This window comes from Prionailurus bengalensis, chromosome A2, assembly GCF_016509475.1.
Source record: "Prionailurus bengalensis isolate Pbe53 chromosome A2, Fcat_Pben_1.1_paternal_pri, whole genome shotgun sequence".
Lineage (NCBI taxonomy): Eukaryota > Metazoa > Chordata > Mammalia > Carnivora > Felidae > Prionailurus > Prionailurus bengalensis.
Window position 1 is genome coordinate 108,000,987 of NC_057348.1, and position 27,493 is coordinate 108,028,479.

General features: G+C 36.1%; 1 long non-coding RNA gene across 2 annotated transcripts in view; it reads left to right on the forward strand.

Annotated features, from left to right (window-relative positions):
* Positions 1–26,218, forward strand: part of LOC122487948 — a 42,541-nt gene extending 16,323 nt beyond the window's left edge. Inside the window, exons 2-3 of one of the 2 annotated variants that reach the window (XR_006298511.1) lie at positions 15,917–15,983; positions 23,543–26,218. This is a non-coding gene — a long non-coding RNA (uncharacterized LOC122487948). Of the gene's footprint in view, positions 1–15,916; positions 15,984–22,915; positions 23,011–23,542 lie in introns of those variants that run through there. The other variant, XR_006298512.1, reaches the window with a different exon arrangement.
* The last annotated feature ends 1,275 nt before the right edge of the window (positions 26,219–27,493 follow it).

Sequence of the window (27,493 nt, forward strand, 5' to 3'; positions counted from 1 at the left end):
AAGATAAAGTAGCATAAATTTGAAGGGAGTATGGAATTTCCTTTAAAGGGAATGTTTGTACATTGTTTGGGGCAGCAAGTTAGACAGGCAGGAATTTTCAATTGATTACATTTTAGTACCAAAGGAGTTGTTATTGATGGCCATGGTGTCCATCCTTTGGGGACCAAGAGACTATCGCAGTTGACAGAATCAGAAACATCAAAAAAATATTTTATCTAAACAGGAAGGTGGGGAGTTTTCCATTAAATACATGGAACTTGAACTAATGGCTGATTACTGAAAAGATTCCTTTATTAGATGTATTAGAACTTGCATCAGAAGTAAGGATAAAACATGGTATCTGTCTCTTATGTGGATCCTGAGAAACTTAACAGAAACCCATGGGGAAGGGGAAGGAAAAAAAAAAGAGGTTAGAGTGGGAGAGAGCCAAAGCATAAGAAACTCTTAAAAACTGAGAACAAACTGAGGGTTGATGGGGGGTGGGAGGGAGGGGAGGATGGGTGATGATATTGAGGAGGGTGCTCATCACCTTCCTCATGGGTGTTCCTCATGGGATGGGTGTTGTATGAAAACCAATTTGACAATAAATTTCATATATTGAAAAAAAAGAAGGATGAAAGTAATGCTTGGCTGCCAAGTGATCAATGAAACAATGATTATGGATGCGCTAAGACAGTTTAAAAGGTAACAATATAAAAATAATAGCTCAGCCTTGTGGTAGCCATGTACTTAGAAAAGGATTAAAAACCATAATGAAGGCTTGTCAGAGGAATTATTAGAGAGCAAGTGGCAAATAAGCACATCATCCTGAGAGCCAAGAGGAGAGAAAAATTCTACAAGTGGATGATGAATAGTTTCAAGTAGAGCAGAGTTATTGTGCAAGATACTATTTGAAAAAAAGACTCAAAGAAAGATAGGGTTAACTGCATAGAGAATGCTTAATTAGAGTAGCAGGGGATCCAGAATGCAATAGAAAAGAAGGAAATGGATGCACTACTTTTCAAAAATCTGTACATGAGGCAGAAAAAAAAAGTGCAGTTATCTAAAGGACAAGCAAAGATAGAAGTGTTTGTGTTTGCTTGCTTGCTTTTCCCTAAGAAGAAACTTTTTAAAAATTATTTTTTTTTAATTTACATCCAAGTTAGTTAGCATACAGTGCAACAGTGATTTCTGGAGTAGATTCCTTAATGCCCCTTAGTAACATTTAGCTCATCCCCCACCCTTCTCACAACCCTCCAGCAACTCCTTGTTTTGTCTCTTATGTTTTGTTCTCCTGTTTTTTATATTATTTTTGCTTCTCTTCCCTTATGTTCATCTGTTTTGTATCTTAAATTCCTCATATGAATGAAGTCATAGAATATTTGTCTTTCTCTAATTTTGCTTATCATAATACCCTCTAGTTCCATCCACATAGTTGCAAATGGCAAGATTTCATTCTTTTTGATTGCCAAGTAATACTCCATTGTATATATAGACCACATCTTCTTTATCCATTCATCCATTGATAGATATTTGGGCTCTTTCCATACTTTGGCTATCGACAGTAGTGCTGCTATAAACATTGGGGTACATGCGACCCTTTGAAACAGCATTTATGTATCCCTTGGATAAATACCTAGTAGTACAACTGCTGGGTCATAGGGTAGTTCTATTTTTAATTTTTTGAGGAACCTCCATACTGTTTTCCAGAGTGGCTACACCAGCTTACATTCCCACCAGCAGTGCAAAAGAGATCATCTTTCTCTGCATCCTCACCAACTTCTGCTGTTGCCTGAGTTGTTAATGTTAGCCATTCTGACAGTTGTGATGTGGTATCTCATGGTGGTTTTGATCTGTACCTCCCTGATGATGAGTGATGTTGAGCATTTTCTCATGTGTCAGTTGGCCATCTGGATGTCTTCTTTGGAGAAGTGTCTATTCATGTCTTTAGACCATTTCTTCACTGGATTATTTGTTTTTCGGGTGTTGAGTTTGGTAAGTTCTTTATAGATTTTGGATACTAACCCTTTATCCGATATGTCATTTGCAAATATCTTCTCCCATTCTGTCAGCTGCCTTTTAATTTAGCTGATTGTTTCCTTCACTGTGCAGAAGGTTTTTATCTTGATGAGTAAATTTTTGGAAAGAAGCAACTTTCAAGAAGTTAGAGAAAAGTGGTTATGTCGCCATCACTTTGCACATCCAATATTTATTGGGTGGATAATTGAGAACTAGTTGGAAAAGGCAAAAGTTATGGAAACAAGAATATTTTTGGAAGTTAGAGAAGGTGACAATAGCTGGTGAGTTTACTTTAAATGAGGAAAGAGAGAAGTGTGCCACTTATAAAACAAATTTTAAAAGTCACCATATCTTTTCTATACAACAGGATGGGATTATAGAGTTTTTTTTTTTTTTTTAATTTTTTTTTTTTCAACGTTTATTTATTTTTGGGACAGAGAGAGACAGAGCATGAACGGGGGAGGGGCAGAGAGAGAGGGAGACACAGAATCGGAAACAGGCTCCAGGCTCTGAGCCATCAACCCAGAGCCTGACGCGGGGCTCGAACTCATGGACCGCGAGATCGTGACCTGGCTGAAGTCGGACGCTTAACCGACTGCGCCACCCAGGCGCCCCTAGAGTTTAAGTATCACTTTGGTATTAAAATTAATAATAATTTATTAATGAAAATAGGGAATATTACTTGAAGGACTTAGTTTCTCTTTTCCAGGTATATTTCTTTCTCAAACTTACTATTGTAAGACGCTTTTACTTGATATACAACATTCCCCTAAGTATCTACAATAAATTCTATAATAAACACTATAACAAGTAATAAATAATACAATTACTACATTTTATGATATGTAATAGTGTAATCAAAATATGGACATAAAGATTCGACCCATAAGAGCTTGGTAAAGAAAATCAACTGAATAACTCGTTAATACCTCCAGAAGTTATTAAGTATGCAACTTTTAGACACCTATCAGAAGAAAGTGTTTTGCACTTCAGGTAATGCATTTTTAAAAGATTCTCTCTTTCATACAAATACATAACATGTTTTATCAACCTTAAATCATACTTCATCTTTGGGACTAGGATAAATTGATTGGGAATAAATTGATTGGGAATTGACCAGTTCCATCAAGCAACTTTCCTGTTTGCTTAAATATAAGAAAGCACATTTTTCCAATATTATCTCACAGGAAATAGGAAGTCACATTTTGAAATCTTGAATCCCTGCATGGTCTCATGTGGGTCACTCCCTCAATTATTTTGAACTACAAATCACTATTTGCAAAAATATATTAATCTGAAAGGACTTTAATATGTAATAAATGTTGATGCTTATACAATTTACTCCAAAACTGAGTATTTAAAAAAAGGAAAAAAGAGGAAACTAATTAAACACAGATTTAAAATTTTTTTCCTAGGAAATGACCTCAGAATTATAAGTGTTATATGTCTAATTAATTTAGTGTACCATAAAGAAATCTTTTAAAGAATATTTTTAAATAGTCAATAATTAAACAGTGACATCAAGCATATACACGTTTGGGAAAAATAAACTAATTTGTCTTTCTGTCTTGTATTATGTGAACACTTATATAAGAAGTAAGACAATTTCACGTATTAACACACAGGTTTAAAATACTCTGCATCTCAAACAGTGTTGAAGGTAAGGGGGATTATGTACTCTTGAAACTGTCTTGGAAAACTCAAAACATGACTCCACATTTACCAATGCATGATGGTGAAGTGTATATTAAGAGCATAAATGTACCAGTGTAAATGCATTCGTAGACTGCCATAACAAATTCCCAAAAATGGAGTAGTTTAAAACAATAGGAATTTCTTTTCTTCCAGTTCTGGAGACTAAGAGTCCAAAATCAAGGTATGGCAGGGCCATGCTCCTTCTGCAAGTACTAGGGAAGGATCCTCTATTGCTTCTTCCTACCCACTGGTGCTTGCCAGCGATCCTTGGCATTCTTTCACTGCAGGTGCATTATCCTTGCCTGCAGCATTACCTGACCTTGTTCACTGTGTCTTTTTTTTTTTCTTATAAGGATACCAGTTATACAGGATTTAGAGCCCACTCTACTCTAATATGACCTCCTTTTAACCAATAATATCTGTAAAAACCCAATTTTCAAATAATGTCATATTCTGAGGTTCTGGGTAGACATGAATTCTAGAGGGACAATAGCCAATCCAATACAGTGAATGAAAAGTATTCCAGAAAAGTAAAAAACAGCAACATTTCTAAACCATATATTATTGTATATAGTGCATAATTTAATGTTTTGGAAAATTGATACTTTAAATAATATAAGTAGACATATGACTAAGTAGTTGCTTACATCCCACAAAGTTTATATATATCTAAAATGGCCAAAATCTTTATTTTGCATCTTTCTATAGGAGAAATGATCTTATATTCAGGCACAAATGGTAGTCTGATGAGTCAAATGGTTTCTTACTGATTATTTGTCCCCTCAGAAAGGTTTACTTGACCTAGTAAACACTCCTCCCCCCCTTTTTTACATCACTGCAACCAGGATGTTCTTAATCTTTAAGTAGATAATTATATCAGGCATGGTTTGCAATGGAAAAATAAAAGATATATTCATTTTTCAAAATAAGAGTTCAAATCTAATTTCATACACTTTAATCTCCATAAATGGAATTTCAGCAAAGCTTTTGTGTCTACCTCATTTAAAGACAAGAGTGCATCTCTCATACCAGATGGATACAGCTTGGAGATACAGTCATGTATCCATTTCTTTTCACTCTATCATCTCCTTCTTTTTTTTTCTTCTCTAAATCTTTAAAGGCCCAGTCCAATACACACTTTTTCCAGGAAACTTAAATCATATGTTATTTACTTAGTCTTCTACATGTATCATCCACTGCTTCTCAAGAAAAACAAATAAAAACAAAACTTATAGCAAAGAGTATAGTTATTTCTCAATCATCATGCCTATGAGATTTTAATAGTGCATCCAAGTTTGCATATCTCTTGGAGGTGAGGGCTACATATTAATGTCAGATACTTGCAAATTGCAATCCATGCCTTACATAAAGCCTTCAGTGATTTTCACTTTTCTATGCATTTACAGCCTTTATGATTGATATTATGGAATTGGAAAGTATTTCACCCTGGTTGTTTAGGTTAAGCATGTCTTATCTCCCTAGATTCCTATGGGAGGCAACAGATTAATACATTGGGGGGGTGAAGGACTTAAGAGTCTAGATTTGTAGCATGGTCTTGCTGCATTCTAGCTCAATGACCTTGGGCCAACTATTCCATCTCTTTGTACTTCAACATCCTCATCTCCATAATGAAAATAATAATACCTGAAGTATTATTGGAGTGAGGATTCAATATATCATTCCATATCAGGTAAATGGAACAGTTCTGGGCACAGAGTAAGTGCTCCATAATTGTTAGCCATTGTTCTGTACCTCTTGCAGTCCCATAAGCATTAAGCAAACAATAAGCATCATTTGCATACTTTCTCACTTTAGCAATTCTTTAAAATATCTGATTTGATTTAAAAGCTGCTTAGTGTTAAGTCATAGTATAATTTAACTTGAAAATTAATTGAAAAATGTATATTCCAAATGTTACTTTAGTGAATTTAAGGACTCCCTGATTTCTAGCTTCGGAAGAGATGAAAATACATACAATTTAAAATATTAAAAAAATAATAATTTGGCTCTTAGGCACCATCTGTCAGCTTTAGCTCTGCTACTTAAATTGTTTTAACTTTAAAGTTGTAGTAATGTGATAGATACACGATCCTGAACTGGATTTCAAAAATGCCATTCTGAAATATCAACAGATTCCCGAATAGAAAATAATGGTAAAAATACTAATGGCACTGTGTTGTTAATGCTAAATAATTCAATATTTGGCCACGTGTAATATGTATAATATGAAAGTATAGAATTATAGCCATGGAAACTAACATATGAGAAGAAATATATACCAATGAAGAATATTATTTGTACTTCATTAACTGAAGGTAATAAAAATTCCTATGGAAGGAGAATTCCCATTTAAACAAAAACTGCATGAAAAATGAAAGCTGGAGGACTGAGGTTGCTAAAAATATAAACAATAAAATTCTAACTATACTACATGATATAACAAGGCTATCAGAGTTCATATATGTAAAGTAAGTAAAATAGATACAAGGCATTTCATTTTAATTTACTACACCTACTCAATAGGAACATTTCTGGATCTACTTTCCCTGGAATTCCAATGAAATCTGTGTAAAATGCATCTTCTTTGTTAAATGAAATCTTCTGAATTACAATATATAATTGTTAACCCTCACTTAATATAACAGAATAAGGAGAAAATTTGAGTAATTTTATTCCTATAGCATTTGCTTTGTCTAACTTAATTTCATCACAAAAATCAGGGCAAATCAGTGTTTCATACGCAGTTCAATCCATTCTTACTTAGACATAGTCAAATATTTCTAGGAAATAGTTTATTCTAGAATTGTCCATTTTTCTTAGCCATAAAACTCTAGCAGTTGTCAAATCTTACTGTCTACTAAATATGTTTGAACTCTGTCCCTTTCCCTTCAAAATCACCTATATTGCATAATTTGTAAAATAACTTCTAAGTTCTTTTGTTTCTAGTGTGAGACTTATCAGATCCAACCTACAGAGGTACCAGGTGGCTCAGTCTGTTAAGTGTCTGACTGATCATGCTCAGGTCATGATCTCACAGGTTGGGAGTTCAAGCCCCACATCAGACTCTCCACTGTCAGCACAAAGCCCACTTGAGATCCTCTGTCCCCCTTTATCTCTGCCCCTCCCCTGCTCACACGCCCAGCCTCTCTCTCCCTCTCAAAAATAAACATTAAGAAAAAGAAAAAATCCAACCTACCTACTGTTGTCAGCAGAATAAAACCCAACTCTTTTTTTATACATGTATAAGACACATATACAATGCCTGACATATATAGAGAGGTAACATTTTAAAGTAGAACAATGTTGTCTTCCTCCCCTTTAAAAATTCCATTCCTGGGGCACCTGGGTGGCTCAGTCAATAGGCCAATTCTTGATTTCAGATTAGGTCATGAACTCACAGTTCAAGTCCTGCATCGGGCTCTGCACTGACACTGTGGAGCCTGCTTGGGATTCTCTCTCTCTCCTTTCTCTGCCCATCCCCCACTTGTGGGCATGTGGGCATGCTCTCTCTCTCAAAATAAATAAATGAATATTTAAAAAATAAATAAAAAAATAAAAATCCCCTTCCTAAATTGGCATCTCTTTGTTTTGAAAATGAAAATCTTTTGCCTTTATAAATTAGATGGATAAACTTGGCACAAGAAATCCAGACTCAAAGTAGCTTAACAAAATGAATGTCTTATTTATTTATTTACTTACTAATTTATTTATTTTTCCCCCAATTTAAAGCTGGTAATATTTTATTTATTTTATTTTTTTTACTTTTTACTTTTGTAAAATTTAAATTCAAGTTAGTTAATGTACAGTTATAATCTTGGCTTCAGGAGAACACAGTGATTCATCTCTTACATATGACACCCAATGAAGAAGAACATTTTATTTTTTTAATGTTTATTTATTTTGAGAGAGAGAGAACATGAACATGAGCTGGGCAGGGGCAGAGAGAGAGAGGGAGAAAGAGAATCTCAAGCAGGCTCTGGCTGTCAGCACAGAGCCCAAAGTGGGACTCAGTCTCACAAACCACAAGATTATGACCTGAGCCGAAATTAGGAGTTGGACACTTAACTGAGTGAGCCACCCAGGTGCCCCAAGAAGAAAATTTTAAATTTCACATGCCAATTTAGAGATATGGTGGGCTCTTGCTAGGGTTCCAGCTCTGCTTTTCAGGTTTTTGACTGCCTTGTATCAGCTAATTACTCTCATTCTGGCTCCTTTCATGGTTACAAGAGGCTTCTAACAGGAACCGTGGAACATAATTCCCATCATGCATCTAGTTGGAGAAAAAAACTGGTTTTCTCTTCCACGGAGCTAGTGTTAAGTTTCTCACTGATCTCAACCTGTTTATATCCACTTACTCCTTAGCCAATTATTAGAGAAGGAAATTAATTACTATAATAGGTTTATTGATATATGGGGAAAAATCATCTGGAACATAATGAATACTGAAGAGTCAATCACATAGTCCCTTCATGTAACATGTCTAATTTTTTGCATGTTATAGCCCTAGATTTGCCTACACATACTCTAAATGCTAATCATGACAAACTACCTCTTGTTTCCTAAATGTGTCATGCTCTTTTTCCCCATTAGCCATTTTCCCCCTTTGCCAATAATGCCCGTCACCATGTCTCCATTGACTCATCTTAAGCATTCTTTAAAGGTTAAACTAAGTACCATCAGACTGAGTTAGGACCCCCTTTCTTATGACCTTGCTTACTTCAAGCACAAATATTTCTCAACTTCCTGAACATTAGATTACTTGCTACAGCATTTCAAAATACTAAGGGCCTGAAACCACTCCCAAATATTCCGATTCACTTGGTTTGGGTTGGAGTCTGGACAAGGCAATTTTTCTTTCTTTAACTTCTCAGGTGATTCCAATGTGAAGTCAAAGCTGAGAATCCTCTAGCATATTACTTGCCACATCTATTACAATATTTATTGTTCTCTCCTACTAAGTTGTGAGTTTTTGAAGATGGGACTACATTTTCAACCTTTGAATGCTAAGCACCTGAAAAGCATGTCTGATACAAAGTCAGTACTCAAAATTAGTCGACGAATGAGTTTCAAAAGAAACTGAATGGGTATTTCAATTCAATAGCCATTAATTGCCTACTGTGTGCTGAACTTTATAGGATGTGTTGTTATACAAAGATAAATAAAATACTGTCAGCCTTTAAAGAAAGTTTATTCAATGCAGGGCTCAAAAAAGAACCTACTGATAGTAGCATCAGAGTACCACATGTTAATTTACTCTTACATCTTAAATTACTATTCCAATATTTTCAATTGAATACAGCAAGTCATTTTGTTCCTTAAATAATGCTCCTTTACCATATGTAATTGAATGCATAACTTTTTAAAATAGGGTCTTGTGAATATATATTTATTAATACATAAAGTCTAACTATAAATAGTTCTCCCCCTTTTTTGTCTTTATACAAATATGTAAAATATAAAAGAGTTTCTATTTTATCTAAGCTTCAAAATAAAAATGCTAAAAGAATCCAGCAAGTTTTACTTTAGTTCAATATCCAAGGAAAGGCAGGTGTTCACCAAATAGAATGAGAAAATTAAAAGCAGTCTAACTGTAGAAAGTCCCTTTGAGCCACAAGCTTAAATTTTTTAATGGTTTTACAATCTTCTCAAGCTGTCAATGGAAAAAAGTGGCTTGACATTGAACACATACCAAGTCAGTAGCATAACTATTTTATAATGTCTGATTGGTCAACTGGAAAAAAATAGCTTAAAATTCAATCCATGTGATGGAAATGCCACTTAGAAAAAGACCATTCATACTGCAGTGCTGCAGGAAAATTGTGGTTATAAGAGTTCCGATTTCATTCAGCAACAGGATTCTTAAAGAATTACAAGTGGAATCGTTCCTAGAATATTGCATGTTGAGTATTATTAATATGAATTTTACCATCATAAAATTAACCATTAATAAGAAAATATGTTATTATGTTTTCGTTCTATAGGTTAAAAAAACTTTATATGTTAAATGAAGAGTCTCATATTAATTTATGGGAAACTTTTGGGAATATCCATTCATAATTCCTCCAGAACATTCACACATTAATTTAACTAAAATGTATTGAATACTTGTTATTCTTGTTTCTCAGAGTGAAAAGGGTCTGCATAGTCATCTGTTCAACTTTCACTTATATTACTCATAGATTTAAAGTCTTTTTAGGAAGACTATGAGTGGATATTACTGATTATGTGCTGCAGAATTACAGATTACCCGAGATAGAAGGCTTTATATGTTGAATAGCTGTCTCTACCATGCAGAAATAAATAAATAAATAAATAAATAAATAAATAAATAAATAAATAATAAAAATTAAAAAAAATAAATCAACTGGTCAATTTTTAAAATTCAAAACCTGTTACAGAAAATTATTATGAAAAGATAAATGGACTTCAACCATATTTAGAAATCAGAAATATCTCCCATATTTAAATATTAGACAGTTTTGAGGCCTGTAAACTTTTAACTTTTAAATTTGTGTTAATTTCAAATAGATGTTAATTAAATAATTTTGAAAAATCCAAACCCATTGATTCTTTTTTGTTTTTAAGTTTATTTATTTTGAGAGAGACAGAGACAGCACAAGCAAGGGACAGGCAGAGAGAGACAGAGAGAGAGAGAGACAGAGAGAGACAGAGAGAGACAGAGAGAGACGGAGATGGACAGAGAGGGAGAATCCCAAGCAGGCTCAGCACTGCCACTGCTCAGCCCACCACGGGGCTTGAACTCAAGAACCATGAGATCATGACCTGAGCCGAAATCAACAGTGGAACTCCTAACCTACTGAGCCGCCCAGGTGCCCTCCTCCACCAGCAATTTTCTTTTATGCTTATTTTCCTATCTACCTTGGGTTTTTTTCCTTGTTGATTAGAAGTTTCCAAAATGAAAAGGGCAGGGACAGGGAAAGAAAGCATTACAAATCAAACACAATTGGCCCTATCTTGGTTATTGGCTTTGAAACACGATTTAATAGTTTTGCTTGGTTTCTTAAATAAAACGCAATACTAAGGTTTTGTTTTGTTCTGGTTTTTTTTTTCTTTCAGTTTATTTATTTATTTTGAGAGAGACAGAGATAGTGTGAGCAGGGGAGAGGCAGAGAGAGAGAGAGAGAGAGAGAGAGAGAGGGAGGGAGAGAGAGAGGGAGAGAGGGAGACAGGCAGAGAGGGAGAGAGGGAGAGAGGGAGGGAATCCCAAGCAGGCTCGCCATTGTGAGCAAAGAGCCAGACACAAGGCTTGAACTCATGAAACCTTGAGATCATGACCTGAATTAAAACTGAGAGTTAGATGCTTAACCTAATGAGCCACCCAGGCACCCCTGTTTTGTCCTGTTTTTTAAACAGACTTTATTTTTTAGGTTCAGAGAAAGACTGAGCAGCAATGATAGAGTTCCCATTTAATCCCTGCCTCCATACACACAGCCTCCCCCACTATCAACACCCCTGACCAGAGTGATACAATGAAGAACCTACACTGACACACCATCACCCAAAGTCCACAGTTTACCTTACTTAGTGCTGTGTCTTGGTTTGTATATTCCGTAGGTTTTGACAATTGTACAATGACATGCATCTGCCATTATGATACCATACAGAATAGTTTCACTGCCCTAAAAATCATTTACGCTTTGCCTGTTCACTCCTCCTTCTCCACAACCCCTGGTAACCACTGATGGTTTTACAGTCTCCACAGTTCTTCCCTTTCTAGAATGTCATGCAGGTGGAATTATACAGTACATAACCTTTCCAGATTGAGTCTCTTTGACTTAATAATATGTATTTAAAGTTCCTCCAGATCTTTTCATGGCTTGATAGCTCATTTATTTTTGCCACTGAATAAAATAATACCCCATTGTCTGGATGTACCACAGTTTGACCATTCATGTACTGAAGGACATCTTGGTTGCTTCCAAGTTTTGGAAATTACAAATAAAAATGATATAACCTTCTGCATGCAGGTTTCTGTGTGGACATAAATTTTCAACTTCTCTCAGTAATTACCAAGGAGTGTGATTGCTGGATCATATAGTAAGAATATGTTTAGTTTTGCAAGAAGCTGCCAAACTGCCTTCCAAAGATCCATTTTGTGATCAATGACAGTATCTGCTGCTTCCCATTCTCGCCAGCAATGGGTGTTGGCAGTGTTTTGTACTTTGGCCACTCTACTAAGTGTGTAGTAGTATCTTGCTGTTGTTTTTCCAATTTCTTAATGATTTATGATGTGGAGTGTCTTGTTATATGTCTATTTGCCGTCTTTATATCTTCTCTGGTGAGGTGTCTGTTTAGGTCTTTGGCTCATCTTTTAACTAATTTATTTTCTTATTGCTGAGTTTTAAAAATTCTTTGTATACTTTGGACAATAGTGCTTTACCAGATATGCCTTGTACAAATACTTTCTCCCAGGCCGTGGCTTGTCTTCTTATTCTCTTGACATTGTTGTTCACAGAGCAGGAGGTTCTGTTTTATTTCAGTGAGGTCCAGCTTATCAAATCTTCCTTTCCTGGACTAGGTCTTTGGTCTTATACCTCAAAAGCCATCACCATATCCAAGGTCATCTAGATATTCTCTTACATTATCTTCCAGGAGCTTTATAATTTTGCATTTTATATTTAGGCATGTGATTCATTTTGAGTTAATTTTGAAGAATGTAAGGTCTGTGTCTAGAATCAATTTTGTGTATGTGGATATTCAGTTATATTAAGATTGTATGTATGTATGTATGTATGTATTTATTTATTTATTTATTTATTTATTGTGACCTATGCCTTTTGTGATAAAAACTGTGAATGTTTGTGAGTGTCTGGATGGCAACCAACTCTTGATCTGGCTGAGGTCATGATCCCATGGTTTGTGAGTTCAAGTCCCGCATTGCGCTCTGCACTGACAGTGTGGAGCTTTTTTGGGATTCTCTATCTCTACTCCTCTCCTCCAAGAAATAAATAAAATAAAATAAAATAAAAACTTGTTAAAGTTTCATTGCATTTATTTTTATTTTTTTAAGTTTTTAAAATTTATTTTGAGAGATATATAGAGAGCAAGTGGGGAGGGGCAAAGAAAGGGGGAAACAGAATACCAAGCAGGCTCCCCATGCTGTTAGCATGGGGCTTGAAGTCACGAACCATGAGATCACCACCCGAGCCAAAATCAAAACTTGATGCTTAACAGACTGAACCACCCAGGAGTCCCACATTTATTTTTAAAATGCATTGCAAAGTTAACAATAGCAACAGCCATCAAGGCCAAATCATCAAAAATCATAACTTCAACGTTTATGAAAAGAATACCCTTTCAGGTTTCCAGGGTTGCTAAATTAGTTAAGTGTCTGACTCTTGATTTTGGCTCAGGCCATGATCTCATGGTTTTGTGAGATCGAGCCCGACATGGGGCTCTATGCTGACAGCGTGGTGTATGGTTGGGATTCTCTCTCCCTCTCTCTCTGCCCCTCCCCTGTTCACTAGCACATATGCATGCATACATGTGCACCCTCTCTCCCTGAAAATAAACTTAAAAAAAAAGACCATGCTTTATAAAAGCATCAGACAAATATACAACAGAACACTTTTATAGGAACCAGAAGAAACATTTCCCTATTACATTTTAAATTACATATTACTAGAAAAATAGTGAATAGTGATTTCACTATTAACTTGGGTAGTATTAGTAATTATTAATCAGACAAATTTACACCTACACCTAAACCGACAAAATGCTGTCTGTAAATAGGATGGCAAGGTTCCTACAGTAAAACCCGAGCCACTGCTTTACAGAAATACTGAGAGAAAGGAAAGTAAGGAAATGAAATATCCAGCATGTTCTTTCAGCCTCTAATTTAATAATTTATATATCTTAGAAGGTAAACATCTATCCTTTAAATGTGAAAAATGCACCTTTATCATAAAAAGATATGTGGTGTGTGTTATGCCCAGAATTCATGATCCCCAAAGACCACTAGGAAGCCGAGTCCGATGCAAAAGCAAAAGAGCCTTTATTCGAGCTAGCTCGAGCTCAATCCCCTACCTGTACCAACACAGCGGTGAGATACCGGGGCGGGGGGGGGGGGGGGGGGAGAGCGAGTTTCAAAAGGACAAAGGTTTTATTGGGGCCTAGGGGCAGTTGGTGAGGTAATGGCTGTGGCCTCAACCGATTGGCTGGGGAAGGGTCTGAGTCCTGTTAGGCAGGTGGGGGGGGGGGGTGTTACTCAAGGGGAGGAGGTGTGGTCAAGGTGAAGGACACAGAACAAGATGGAGTCGGCCGGCCTAGGCCCGCCCTTTCAGTGTGAAGGGTTAAGAGTTATTTAAGAGTTATTGTCTGATATTGTGACACATTAAATGTCTTTTCCTCAATAAGCAAGTAATATCCTTTTCACCATTCTTAGGATGAAAAGTCAAAAGCTGTGGTGAGTGTGTGTGTGTGCACTCACATGCTCCCATGTGCATACACATGCTCTTTTTCCATGTATGTGATGAGGCAAATACAGAATTTTTTTCCAAGACTTTGAGAAATGCCTATTTATACATCTTCCCAAATCAAGCACATGATGAAATCCATGGGGCACCTGGAGGGCTCAGTTAAGCATCCGACTTCAGCCCAGGTGAGGATATCACAGTTTCTGAGTTACAGCCCTGCATTGGGCTCTGTGCTGACAGCTCAGAGCCTAAAGCCTGTTTCAGATTCTATGTCTCCTTCTCTCTCTGACCCTCTCCCACTCATGCTCACTCTCTCTCTGTCTCTCAAAAATAAATAAACATTAATTTTTTTTAAAAAATAAGAAATACACCCAGAAATGAGAGGAACAAAAATCACTGGCAAAAAAAAACAAACAAACAAACATGATATAGAAGAGAGTTAAGTATATGTGTGGAAAAGTTACATTGATTAAAGGATTTTTTTAATGTTTATTTTTGAGAGTCACAGACAGAGTGTGAGCAAGGAAGGGTCAGAGAGTGAGTGAGTGGGAGAGAGAGAGAGAGAGAGAGAGAGAGAGAGAGAGAGAGAGAGACAGCATCCGAAGCAGGCTCCAGGCTCTGAACCGTCAGCACAGAGCCTGATGTGGGGCTCAAACTCACCAACCATGAGATCATGACCTGAGCCAAAGTCAGACGCTCAACCGACTGAGCCATCCAGGTGCCCCAGAGAAGTTAATCTGATTAAAGTTTTCGTGCTCCATGCACACATTATTTCAATAATTTGCCAATATTTTTTCTTTTCTATCCTAGGTATATTATTAAAATAAGCAGATTTCCCTTTTCTCTTTCCTTTCAACCCCTGATCCATTTTCCAGTCCCCCAGTGATTCCATGTCAGCATGCTGTTTTTAACTAGACAAATAGTACACAGATTTATTCCTACAGAAACAATCTCTGGTAAAATCGTAGAGGGTCTGCTTGAATAATACCCAAAAGTTAACTGTGTGCTTTCCATTGGCCAGAAATAACTCACAGAAAATGAATCCACAAAGCAGTCAATGGAATAGTATAACCCTCTTAGGGGAGCCATTGTACTATTAGAAAAATCTGGTAGACAACCAGCCTTCATTTTGCACACACACACACACACACACACACACACTCAGTACTGTGTTTGGTATAAACTCTGGTAAGAATAAATCAGACTATTGATCTGTGAAAAGTTTTCATATGAAGTCACATAATGTTATCTTAATATTCTTTTCATCTACACTGCATCATGGTGGTAACATCTGACATCCGTTTACTGCAGTTGTAACAATGACAATGAACTGGATTGCAGTATTCTAAAAGGAGAATGAACTCTTACACATAAATTGACATGCATTGGAAAGTTGTTATATGGATAACATGGAATAATATGGAAAATTGGTAATAATGGATGTGTGTCTCTTAAACTTCATCCCAGAATTTATTTCAGGGGAAGAAAAATCTCACACTTTCAGTGCATACAGGATTCTGTATTTCTGATATTAACTATAAACATTAATCTGACAAATTTCTTTTACTAAAGTCACTTTGGAATTTGGTGGCAGGGTTAACACTAAAGGTATGAAAAATGAAGATGAAAATGAAATTTTTAGAAATAAAACTCTATTTGTCACATGGGAAAAATCATTAACTTTTCAAGTAAGAATGTTTGACTATTGTTATATCATGGTTCTGCCAACGTGAAGATTCATGGTTTTATGCTGACATGTTGTGTTCTAATTTTTGTGTTATTTTTAGGCATTCACGCGCTTTTGAAACTTTCTATGAACGGACTTGGATCTAATGTCCCTGAAAACAAAGAAAGGTGATTTTTATTAAGGAAATCAGTACACAATTAAAAATGGGGACACATTCTCCATTTGCATCAATCCAATTTAAGTATGTCCCTTAAAAGAAAATGTCATTAAGAAGTAACAGTATTCTAGTGCAGGGATTTGGAAAATCTTTTCCCCTTCCAAAATGATATTGGAGGGAATTTCCAGACCTTTATTCCCTATTACACTTGATAGCTTTCTATCTTATCACCTCAAATTCCGATGTTTCCTAGCATATCTACACACTTAAACACAAACACACTAACTACTATATCTACATTGTGTTCTCTTTTGTCCCAGTCACATTTCTTACTTCATCTAATTTACAGATGGTTAGATTTTTTTTTTCTCCTAATTCTGGGCAAGAGGCAGGATTTATCATGTCCGGACTGAGTGTGAAAAAGGGCAGAATGAAGGTGAAGAGAACATACCCACGCCTGGTACTCCTGTATGTCTCTATATTCTTAATGGGTAAGACAAATTAAAAAAAAGAAGATCAGAAGAAGATAAAAATGGAACCCCACACACACACACATCCCTTTCTCTCCATTTGTTAATAAGTATGAAGATTTTTTTTAATATCAGTGGTCTTCTGTGGGCTTCTGCATTCTCCTTCAAAGACAGGAGAGCAAAAAGATGTAGCTGACTTCATTCTCTTCACGGAAGGAAACAGAATTAGAGTCTGGTGGGAGCAGGCAAAGCCAGGAGAGAGGGTAATCATGAGGCCAAATTCATGCCTCAAAGGAACACAAAAAGGATAAAAGTAAGATTCCTGGACAACAAACTGTGCTCCTAGTAGAGCCTTTTTCCCAGTCCACATTTCCACTTCTTCCCCAGCCCGTGCAGACCCCTTATCCCAGATGTAGTGCTACCAGCAATAGCTTAGAACTCATGATATGCCAAACACTGCAACCAGGCAATGTGTTCATATTCCAGTGTCAGGGCTGGGGTGTGACTGTGGTCACTGAGAACAGAATTTTGACTGAATATTTGTTTTGTTTGTTTGTTCGTTTGATTTTTTTACAGTGTTCTTTATGCACGATACCTAGGCTAAACAGAACACTGTGGGTCTTAATGGAAATACAACCATCACTGACAACACTGTTTTATTCATTTGCTCAATAAATATTCATTAAAGCATTGTAAGGATGCATTCCAACTTGCCAGCAAAAGAGAATAAAAGGTTTCTTAAAGGACCACACGTTTCTTAAATTGGTGATTATCTGAATATGGGTGGGATTAAAATGTGTATTTCAAATTTATTAACTTTTCAACTTAGATAAAGGCTTAATGTTCACTTCCACAAAATGACAAAAGAATGAATTTCAATTATTTTAATCACCATAATTTATTTACTATGACTTCTCCAATTAGATGTGTTGGTTGAAGTCTTCTTACTTGTAAAGCATATATAATTTATATCCTAATTATTATTATTTTTTTTAAGTAGGCTTCATTCCCAGCATGGAGCCCAGTGCAGGGCTTGAACTCACAACCTGGAGATCAAGATCTGACCTAAGAATCAGACACTTAACAAAATGAGCCACTCAGGTGCCCCTATACCCTAATTACTAAGACAACAGATTCCCTCTTTGTCTCTATCTATGTAGATAGATAGATAGATAGATAGATAGATAGATAGATAGATATACACAGACCAGATCTCTCTATAGATCTAAGCTTACACATAGAGAATAGGCAGAAACAGAGATATCTCTATCTTGTAACTAATACATATCTTATATCTAATATATGTCTTATACCTTATATCTAAAGATATCTATCTTTCTAGAGATAGAGAACCTTTCATTTTTCTTAAGAATTAGGACACACACACACACCCTTAGCAATAGGGGTATAGGGGTGTGTGTGTGTGTGTGTGTGTGTGTGTGTGTACACATCTATCACCTCAAAAAGGAATACAAACAGGGAGAGTACTAAAGATTTCTGCCAAAAAAAATAATAAATAGAAAATGACATGATCTGAAAGGTACTTTCTCCCTATACAATTTTCATAAGATTTTAAATTCATAAAATACCTTCCTAATTTGAAGAAAGTAATACCGTTTTTGAGAAAGATACAACACCAAAAAATTTATTTCTGAGTCCAGCTTCAGATACAGGGAAATATTAAGAAACATTTTACTGCTAATCACACAAAATTCACTTTCACATCTATAATAAGTACCACATGATATTTAAAAATCTCTACACTACCAAAGAAATAGAACGTTATAATATTTAATGTTATTTAGCATTAAGATTTATTTTTTGTCAACGCATTTTTTAATTGAAAACACTTTTAAGAAGAAAGGAATGAATTAAGGAAAAATAATATTGAGATAGTTGAAGAACTACAGTGGGCTTGTTGGAAGCAATAAGCTGAATTTCTGACTTCTCATCAATTTCTAATCAATTGTTTTGACTTTAGATATCTGAATACACAATATTTTAACATGAAAGAGTTTAGTTTAAAAATGTTTTGCATTTCTCATAACACCTTAAAATATAACATTTATATCTGTAATATGTACTTGATACACTGAACTGCAGAAAAATATTTTCTTGAACTCATTAAGGTGAGCATAAAAGGCTTTTATTTTGACAACTTCTATCCACAAAATTATCATCAAAATTGGAGGTATTTAACAGTGTGATACGAGCCTAGCCTATCGTTTACAAAGTAATAACCTGGCTATCATATAATCTTAACTACTTTCATATAGTAAAAAAAGGCTCTTTTCTTGAAAATGATATTTACTTTGAGAACCAGTTTCTAAACAATTGCATTTTCCCATATAATTTAATTTGTTCAGATACTTATTTCCAATTTTCTTTTCCATAAGTAGAATACTTATTGTTTTAAATAGTGTTTCTAGAAAAACAAATTAGCTTTAAAAGACCCATAAATGGACATTCTTAGGTGACAGATGAGCCCTACTAACTGTGTAATCCTTTGAACAAAGACATTTTGCTAATTATTGTATGTGCACATTATTTTAAAATGTATATTTTAAACACAGAATACAAACCAATAGGCTGTAATTTTTCAAGATAATTACATGTTAAAATATAATAACAGTATATCTAGGAAAAAAATTTCTAAGAAGTGTTTTATTATTGTTGTTGTTGTTATGAAATGATCCATAATATGGAGATGTGGAAAACCCCTATTTTTCCAGTGGCCAGATGTTTTGAACCTGTGTTGACTGAACCATAAAAATGGCTGACTCTACCACTAAGGAAATTAAACCTGAAAGATATATTTCCTTGTTTTGTTCCTCTTGTTTTTTTTTCCTCTGAATTACTTGCTTTTGCTACAAACTTCAGAATCCTTTCTCTTATACTACAAAATTATGTATTAACCTCTCAAGTATGTGAACAAGATAGTCTAATCAGTTATGTGGCTGAAAAGTGATAAAAAAAGAATGCTGCGCCATTATTTATTATTATTATTATTATTATTATTACTTAGCCCTGCATGATTTTAAAAGTTTAGATGTTCTAGAAAGGAAAAGTTGCACTGGGAACAAAATATACTTAGATGTACAGACAAGAAAGGCTATGTTTCCTAAAAAGACTCTACTTCCCACACTTGTATGATCTACCACTGAAACCCAGAAGTAGGGAAAAATACAAAAACAAAAAACAACTTAAAAAAGAAAAACTGGAAAATGTGCTTAAGTGTTGGAGAAGTTAGTCTGTCAAGAACTGACCAGACTTAGATATCTTAATTACCAGGAGTAACATTCCAACAAAAGTACTTGACAAAATACAATGACATTTCTGATAATTACCTGGAAAAATCAATTCTTGGTATGTTTAATACCTAAGAACATTCCTCCAACAGATTCAGCTTAATATGAAATTGGCTTTTGAAATTCTGAGAGGGCTGCAATGATGTATTCATCTGTGACACTAAATCACACCCTGTCAGCGCCACCTATCAGTTGCAATTTAAACTACAATGGAAAAAGACTAAATGTCTCTGACTGCAAACTACCAAAATAATTTCTTAAACCATGTAATATGTAGTTGTGTGTAATATGAAACATTTTCTTTTGAACTCATCATTTTATATTTTTTCTATGGCTTCATAATAAATGATGTAGGTAGTTTCCAGTTAGTCAAAAGTATGTAGTCACATAATCCATGAATATATAGAGTCACATGTCACACAAAAATACAGTTTCCTAGACTAATTACTATTCAAAAATTCAATTATTTTCATCACAACCAACATTTTCTCCAGGACAATCACAGTTTGATCACATCTTTCTAACCTTGTTGGTTTGTCATGCAGTGAATATTCTATGTATCATTGGCTTTCTCTAGGGTCCAAATAAATCCTATCTGCTATGCTAGTACAGGTATGAGCCCGACATTTAAAGGCACAAAAGGTTAGTCTTTATTTTTCTCTTGTGGTACTTGAAAATAAGTGAAATGAAACTTATTAATAAATCATTAAAGCATTATTACAAGATGTTTTCATACAGTTACTTGGTTTTGAGCCTGTGGAATGGGAAGCACAATATGGTAAATTGTGCCTTGAAGCCCTTGCTTTAGTTAAAACACATTAAACTCAGTCATGGGCATGTGGTATACATAGGAATTTCTTTCCAAAACTAACAGTCAATTGGCTCCTTTCTCATTTCCTTCTCTCCTTGTCTTCTTCTTCCTCTTTCTCCTCCTCTTCTGACAGAAGCAGAGAAATTATTGGAACATTTTGAAATAAATGTCCTTTTGGGGCCCAACATGTCTCTCTTTTCACTACACAATTAGAAAAGCAGAAGAGGCTATACAAACTCGAGAACTACTCCAAACTGTGAGGTCGAAGGGTAAGCAAGTTTCCAAGATGAACCACAAATGCTTCCCCATGGGTAATCGAATTGGCTTTGGCACTTGAATATACTTGAAAGATTGAAAAAGATAATTTTCTTATAAGCATAAACAATAAAAAGTTGTACACATGAGTTACTTGCCTCAAGGTATTTCTTCTTTCATATATAATGTCCATTATGTATTACAAATGAAATGAATGAAAAGAATACATGTTGGATCATAAAGCTGTATTTGGTTGACTTCTTCTTTAAAAACTTTATAAAGAAGTTTAAAGGCCCACAAATAATGTTCCAATTGTTTTCCTTTTAGAAAAAAAGGAGTATTCAGTTTGCACTTGTCCAGACCTCAGCCATATAAAGGCCTTTTCCTTTTTGAAAAGGAAGCTTTTTATACCCTTGGTTGACTTCACAAAAAACAATCTGGGACGCAAATGTAGGCAATTTAAACTAGTCATATGGGTGAAAATCTCTCTGTCTTCATCTCACTCAAAATATTACCTAAATGTAATCTGAACCATTTAGAGTAGCTCTACTTAAACCGTGTTATGTTTTCAGTAGTAAAGACTGATAACTTGATAGTTCCCAAGGGTTTGATTCTTACAGTTTAAGTACAGAGTTGACATTGCAAGCTATTTTCTGAAAATCCCCAGGGCTATGTTAGAGATGAGATAAGTAAAGATGTATAGAGTGGTTTAAAAATTTGTGGGTATCTTCAAACCCAGTACTATTAGTCAACTTCCCTAAAGATTTATTCATTCTCACATAAATATCATCTTTTAATTGGTAATTAAAAGAGATAATGAAAATTTGGCTTCAAAGTTCTAAATATTTATATATGTATATATTAATTGTACTTGAATACACCATTAAAAAACATTTCGTAGGTATTATTTTTCTAGAGGTTCTCAGATCATTTTTTCATTCTCTAACATAGAATTAGATTTTCATTACCAGAAAGGATCTCAGTTCAGGCCATCATAATTTATCCTCTGGAGTATGGTTCCCCTTCTTATCTATGTTGCTAACCTCAGTCTCACCATTCTTCCATTTATCCTTTCCACAGTTATTAGATTGATCTTTCTAAGGTGTTTACTACACCATCACTGCATAAAAATACAAGCTGGTCCTCAACAATGGTCTCTCATGATGACATTTCATATCCTTACTTCTCTATCTCAAACCCAAACTCAGCTACACTGATCAATGACTGTTATATTATTTTTTTATTTTATTTTATTTTATTTTATTTTATTTTATTTTATTTTATTTTATTTTATTTTATTTTATTTTATTTTATTTTATTTTATTTTATTTTATTTTATTTTATTTTAAAGAGAGAGTGTGAGCGGGAGAGAGCAGGTGGGGGAGAGAGATGGAGGAAGGGAGGGAGAGAGAGGGAGAGGGAGGGAGAGAGAGAATCTCAAGCAGGCTCCATGCTCAGCATGGAGCCCGACTTGAATCCCAATCCCACAAATCTGGGATCATGAGCTGAGCTAAAATCAAGAGCCAGACGCTCAACCAACTGAGCCACCCAAGCACCCCAACAGTTGTTTTAAAGATCTTGAGTTTGCATACACACACTCTTTCCCCCACGCAGTCCTATCCAAAATCTCGTATGTTTAGAGCATCCTCACTCATATTTTAGTACCTACTAAAACGACTTTATGAGAATCTTTATTGACCTCTTGAACCCCTCTATCAGAATGCATGCCTGATTCATTTAGTAACCCTAGCACTGGATAATGCCTGACTAGAGACTGTTGACCAGTTTAAGTTCACTGAATAAATGAATGGATGACAGAATAAACAAATCAACTCAGTAGCTTTAGAAACAAGGAAACTGAGAGGTAGTTTAAGAGACTTCTCTAAGTCAACTCTTTGATTGAAAAAAATAGCACTATAACTCAGATGCCAATTTCATTCAGTGTTCCTCCCCTTCTTACATTTTGATAGCTTTTCCAAAAACTTCTTAGTGTCAATAGCATTAATTTATGACTAAATCTTAATTACATACAACGTCCTGGTAAGAATAAGATGCTATGTTTTTTTTTCTTTTTATTTAAACAAACTATGAAATCTAGAACAGTGCAATTTGAACACAGTAGCCTCTGCCCCATGCCTGAGGGAGACAGCACAGCTTTGGGAACTATGATTGAGTGACAGCCCTACGTATGAACTAAGTAACCAGGCTGCCCACTTAGCCCTCTTTTCCATGGTTTCTTAAATAGTTGGGTTTTCCTGACTTTTTTTTCTTTTTTTCTTTTTCTAAGGTTGGAGAAGTACAGCCAGCTGGCTAGAATCTGCTTCCCATGTGTTCTTAATAACTTTTATTTCCCTAAGGGCTAGCCTATGCTTCTCAAACCTGGCTACACATGAGAATCACCAGGGTAACTTAAAAGAAAAAAAAAAAAATACCAACGTGTGAACCCATAACCAAAGATTCTGATTAAATTGGTCAGGGGTGGATCCTGGGCAACAGTAGGTTATAAAACCTTCCATCTGACTCTGATGTGTGGCTAGACCTGACCATCTCTACTTTTCAATTTTTCAGGAGAAATACCAGAATGGCATGACCTTTTATTCAGTCTGCACATCATTTCTGCACACTACTTCCAGGGCAGGGGATGTTGCATACTCAATATATACTGACTAGTCAAATGTGGAAAGAATGATGCATTTGAAAAGATTATTCCTTTCTTCTGTTTTAGGTTGGGAATGTGACTAGTCAATAATGCCTGTGAGGACCAACTGGAAGAGAAGAAATCATTTATTCTTTACCATCAATATGTGACTGTGTCTTGAAATGAATATCCTGGAATCTGATTCAGACTTGATTTTGGAAACCCCTGCCCCCCCCCCCCTCCTCTGGAGCCTTAGGCATGTGGTCAAAGAATATGAGTAAGGAACAGGGAACCAAGTCCCCTAATTTATCTTTAATTTCTGTTATTTTCTTACTGAACTCCCCTTCTCCTATATTAACTCTCCCTTCCATGGAATAGGTGATGTGAAATAGGTCCTACATCCATGTTAAAAGTTAAAAAGATAATGTTAGTATTTTAAACAAAATAAAAGAATAGCAATAGAAGAGATAATAGCATTTCACTTCACGACAGAAGAGATAATAACACTTTAGTGCTTTAGGCCTGCCTAATTAGTGGTGCTTCTCCTGGGACATTAATTTTGGTGTCAGTGGAGGTTAAGGGAAAGGAGGTTGCAGCTAAAGTGCCAGTGATATTCTGAGGGTTCTGGACACTGAAACCTCAAGTTTATATATACCGAGGGCTGGTGGCCAATTTCACCAACGTGTAAACTGATAAACAGAGAGATCTGATTGCAAATAAAATGCATTGCGTATTTGGCTTAATGACCATACCCTAGAATGAGCGACTAAGAATAGAGAGAATCCCGATCGCCGCAGCCCAAGACGGACGCGGACCCATCTAGCAGGAAACAGCGGCGCGCCGGCCTCTCCTCCGCGACCGCGTGCGGACTGCTTGTCCCGGCCAACTACCACAACTGCACGAATCGACACGGCCCAGCGACGTACCTGGCGCACAAAGGTTCTCATGCTCCGCCGTGCCACGGGATCTGCGCACCTTCGCCCACATCTTGGCGGCTGTTGAGTGCTCCTACAGCCCCTTCCCCGGCCATAGGCGTGGTCCCCAGACACCTCAGGGATCACTTCCGCCTGGCGCACTGCCTTCTGGGGGAAGCCCCAGGCCGGAAGTCTGACTAGGAGGCCCACGATCCCCTGCAGGGCCTCTTGCCCCCTCCGACACCTTCAGCGAGTTGCTGAAGTTGCAACCCCTGGGTCTGGCCGATAGCAGCCCAGTCCTGCCAACCCGTCTCCCGCCACTCCTCGGCCCACAGCATCTTCCCAGAGCCCCAAGCTGTTGCTGTCCTCGCTGACGCCCTCTTTCCACTCGGACAAAGGCATGTAGAGCCCCCACCCCACCCCACCCCCCGGCCAAGGGAACCACAGGTACTGCCATCTGTGCAACATCGAGTTCGTCAAGTTCACAGGTACTTCTGTGTGTTCACCTTCATCGTCCCCAAGAAGTGTTGCTGTTCCTCGAAGGCCAGTGAATATGTGAAGTGAGTCACCCAACACAGAATGGACTGGGAGCCACTTTCCATGCACCCCCACCCCCCAACTTCTCTATCCAGGAACAAAGGCCAGCTTTCCCACCTGCCGTGCTGTCCATTGCCACCCCCGCCTGGACCCTTGGCACTTAAAGTTCAGTTTGATGAGCACAGCCTCAATAGCCTGGAGTTGAAGGAGCACCTAAATTCCATTAGAATTACTTCGGAGAGTCTCCTCTGTTTATCTGAAACATTCATCGTATTTATTTATTTTTTTTTATTTTTGGAGAGAGAGTGTGTGAGTCTGGGAGAGGGAAAGCGAGATGGAATCTTAAGCAGGCTCCATGCTCAGCCCAGAGCCCAGAGATCATAACCGGAGCTGCAATGGGTTCATTAAAATAACACTTTCCTTAAGTAATAAGAATAATAAAGAGTTCCAGAATGTAGATATCTATGCACTTTGATATTCTTTGGGTAAAAAAGAAATGTACCCTTGGATGGGAAAGTTTCCAAGGAAGGCTTTTCACCAAAAAGATCAGACTGTGGAAAGAACCACAGACTTGTGTGAGGCAGGAAGAGCAAGAAGAAAAGAGAAGGAAAGCATTTTAAACATTACTGATACTTCATAGCAATAAGTTATTTTTATATAGTGTAGATCAGAATATTCTTTACAGTAACAAAAATATTTTGTGTACTTTTAAAAGGCTTCAGGCATACACTGGTAAAAAAACAAAAGAGAAAAAAATGCTGTAATTTTGAGGAATTATGATGATGATTGTTAATATTTATGTGCCAAAGCAATAACAACAAATGTTATATGGAAGATAACATTGAATTGTAAAAATTTCATGAAATATTATTGTGCTTTTCATATGGACAAGTAAACCTAGGCTTAAATGATTAAATCACATGTCTAAAGTCCTGTAGCTGAAATGTGATACATGCAAAATGCAAAACCAAATTAGTCTTGTTTTAGAGTCTGTGATCTTAACCACTCTGTTTTGTGATACTTAGAGGAAAACTTTTCCCAATTTCTGGAGTTAAGGAAGTGGAAAATTATCCAGACTAGTGGCAATGCAAACTATCTGAGAAGGGAGAGTCAGGGACAGGGAGTGTGGCTTTCTGAGAGACAGCATTTCATCACAGCTGGTATTCTTGGGAACCCTAGTAGAGACTCTGTGAAAAAGATTTAACATGAAAAAGATTTTGTTGATACTTCTGTGGAGGGTTGATTAGAAAAAGAAAGATAAGTCAGAAGACTATTTTAATAATTAAAATGAAATAAAGACATGTGGACTTCATTTATGGTTGTCAAGATTTGTGGAAGTTGGTAAAGGAGAAGAAGTTACAGACAACTCTAAATTTTCGGACTAGTGGACTAAAGAATTATGGTGCCATTGGGAGCAATAGGAAAATTCAGAAGTGTCCATTATTTGATGACAGAAAAAAAATAATTCACATTTTACTGGTGATAAAATCAAATTGTAAGCAAAGATGTAAGATAGATCTTTTCTTATTCAACTGCATTGTCTGCCTGTTCTAGACAGATCTTCTGGGTATGTAGCTGAGAATGTCAGCATCAAATTTATATTTTATGGTCTTTGTCTTGTTCTTTGGGGATTGTGTCTTCTCATTTCTTATGCTTATTTCAATAGCTGGATACTACACTGTTATGCCCTGATATTCTGTCTTGTTTCCCACATGTATCCAAGGTCATGGAAACCTGTAACTTAACCCAGTGATTACAGTTTCTAACTAGCAGTAGTTCTTTGGTGCTTTATATATACTTGGATCTTTGCTTATTGACAGATATGCCTAATTCTCATGGGGCCATATTTTGCCTATCACCCAATATATCACCTTGATAGCATTTCCTAGCTAAACTTGATTCCAAAGAAATATCATAAGTACCTAACTAGTTTCCAGAGACTAACAATTTCCAGTAGGGCTCATTCTACTGGGCTATAGTCCAAATACATATTTTCTTTGGTTCCCCAGGATATGCAGAATTCCTTAATTTTATTTAATATAGTGGATGAAATGTATTACTATAAATCTATTCACGAATAACCAGTATACCATCATGTTTCCTTTCTTTTACTTTTTTTTTTAATGTTTATTTATTTTTGAGAGAGAGACAGTACAAGCGGGAGAAGAGCAGAGAGAGGTAGATACAAAATCTGAAGCAGATTTCAGGCTCTGAGCTGTCAGCACAGAGCTAGACCATGATGCCTCTTGAGGGGCTTGAACTCACAAACTGTGAGATCATGACCTGAGCTGAAGTCGGATGCTTAACCAACTGAGCCACCCAGGCACCTCTTCTTTCTCTTACTTTTTAAACATGGATTCAGAAAAAAGGGAAAGTCATCAATAACTTCAACATTTTTCTTTCTAATTTACTCATGAAAGTCATTCTTATGTTTGACTTGGTCAAATTCATCCCCCATAAGTAATCACTACTGAATTTGCTAAATATGCTTTTCTGACTTCCATAAGTTTATACATGTGCACATATGCACTTTGATACATTTATTATATTCATTTATTAGTGTCTTTGTTTACAAATTGGAATCATG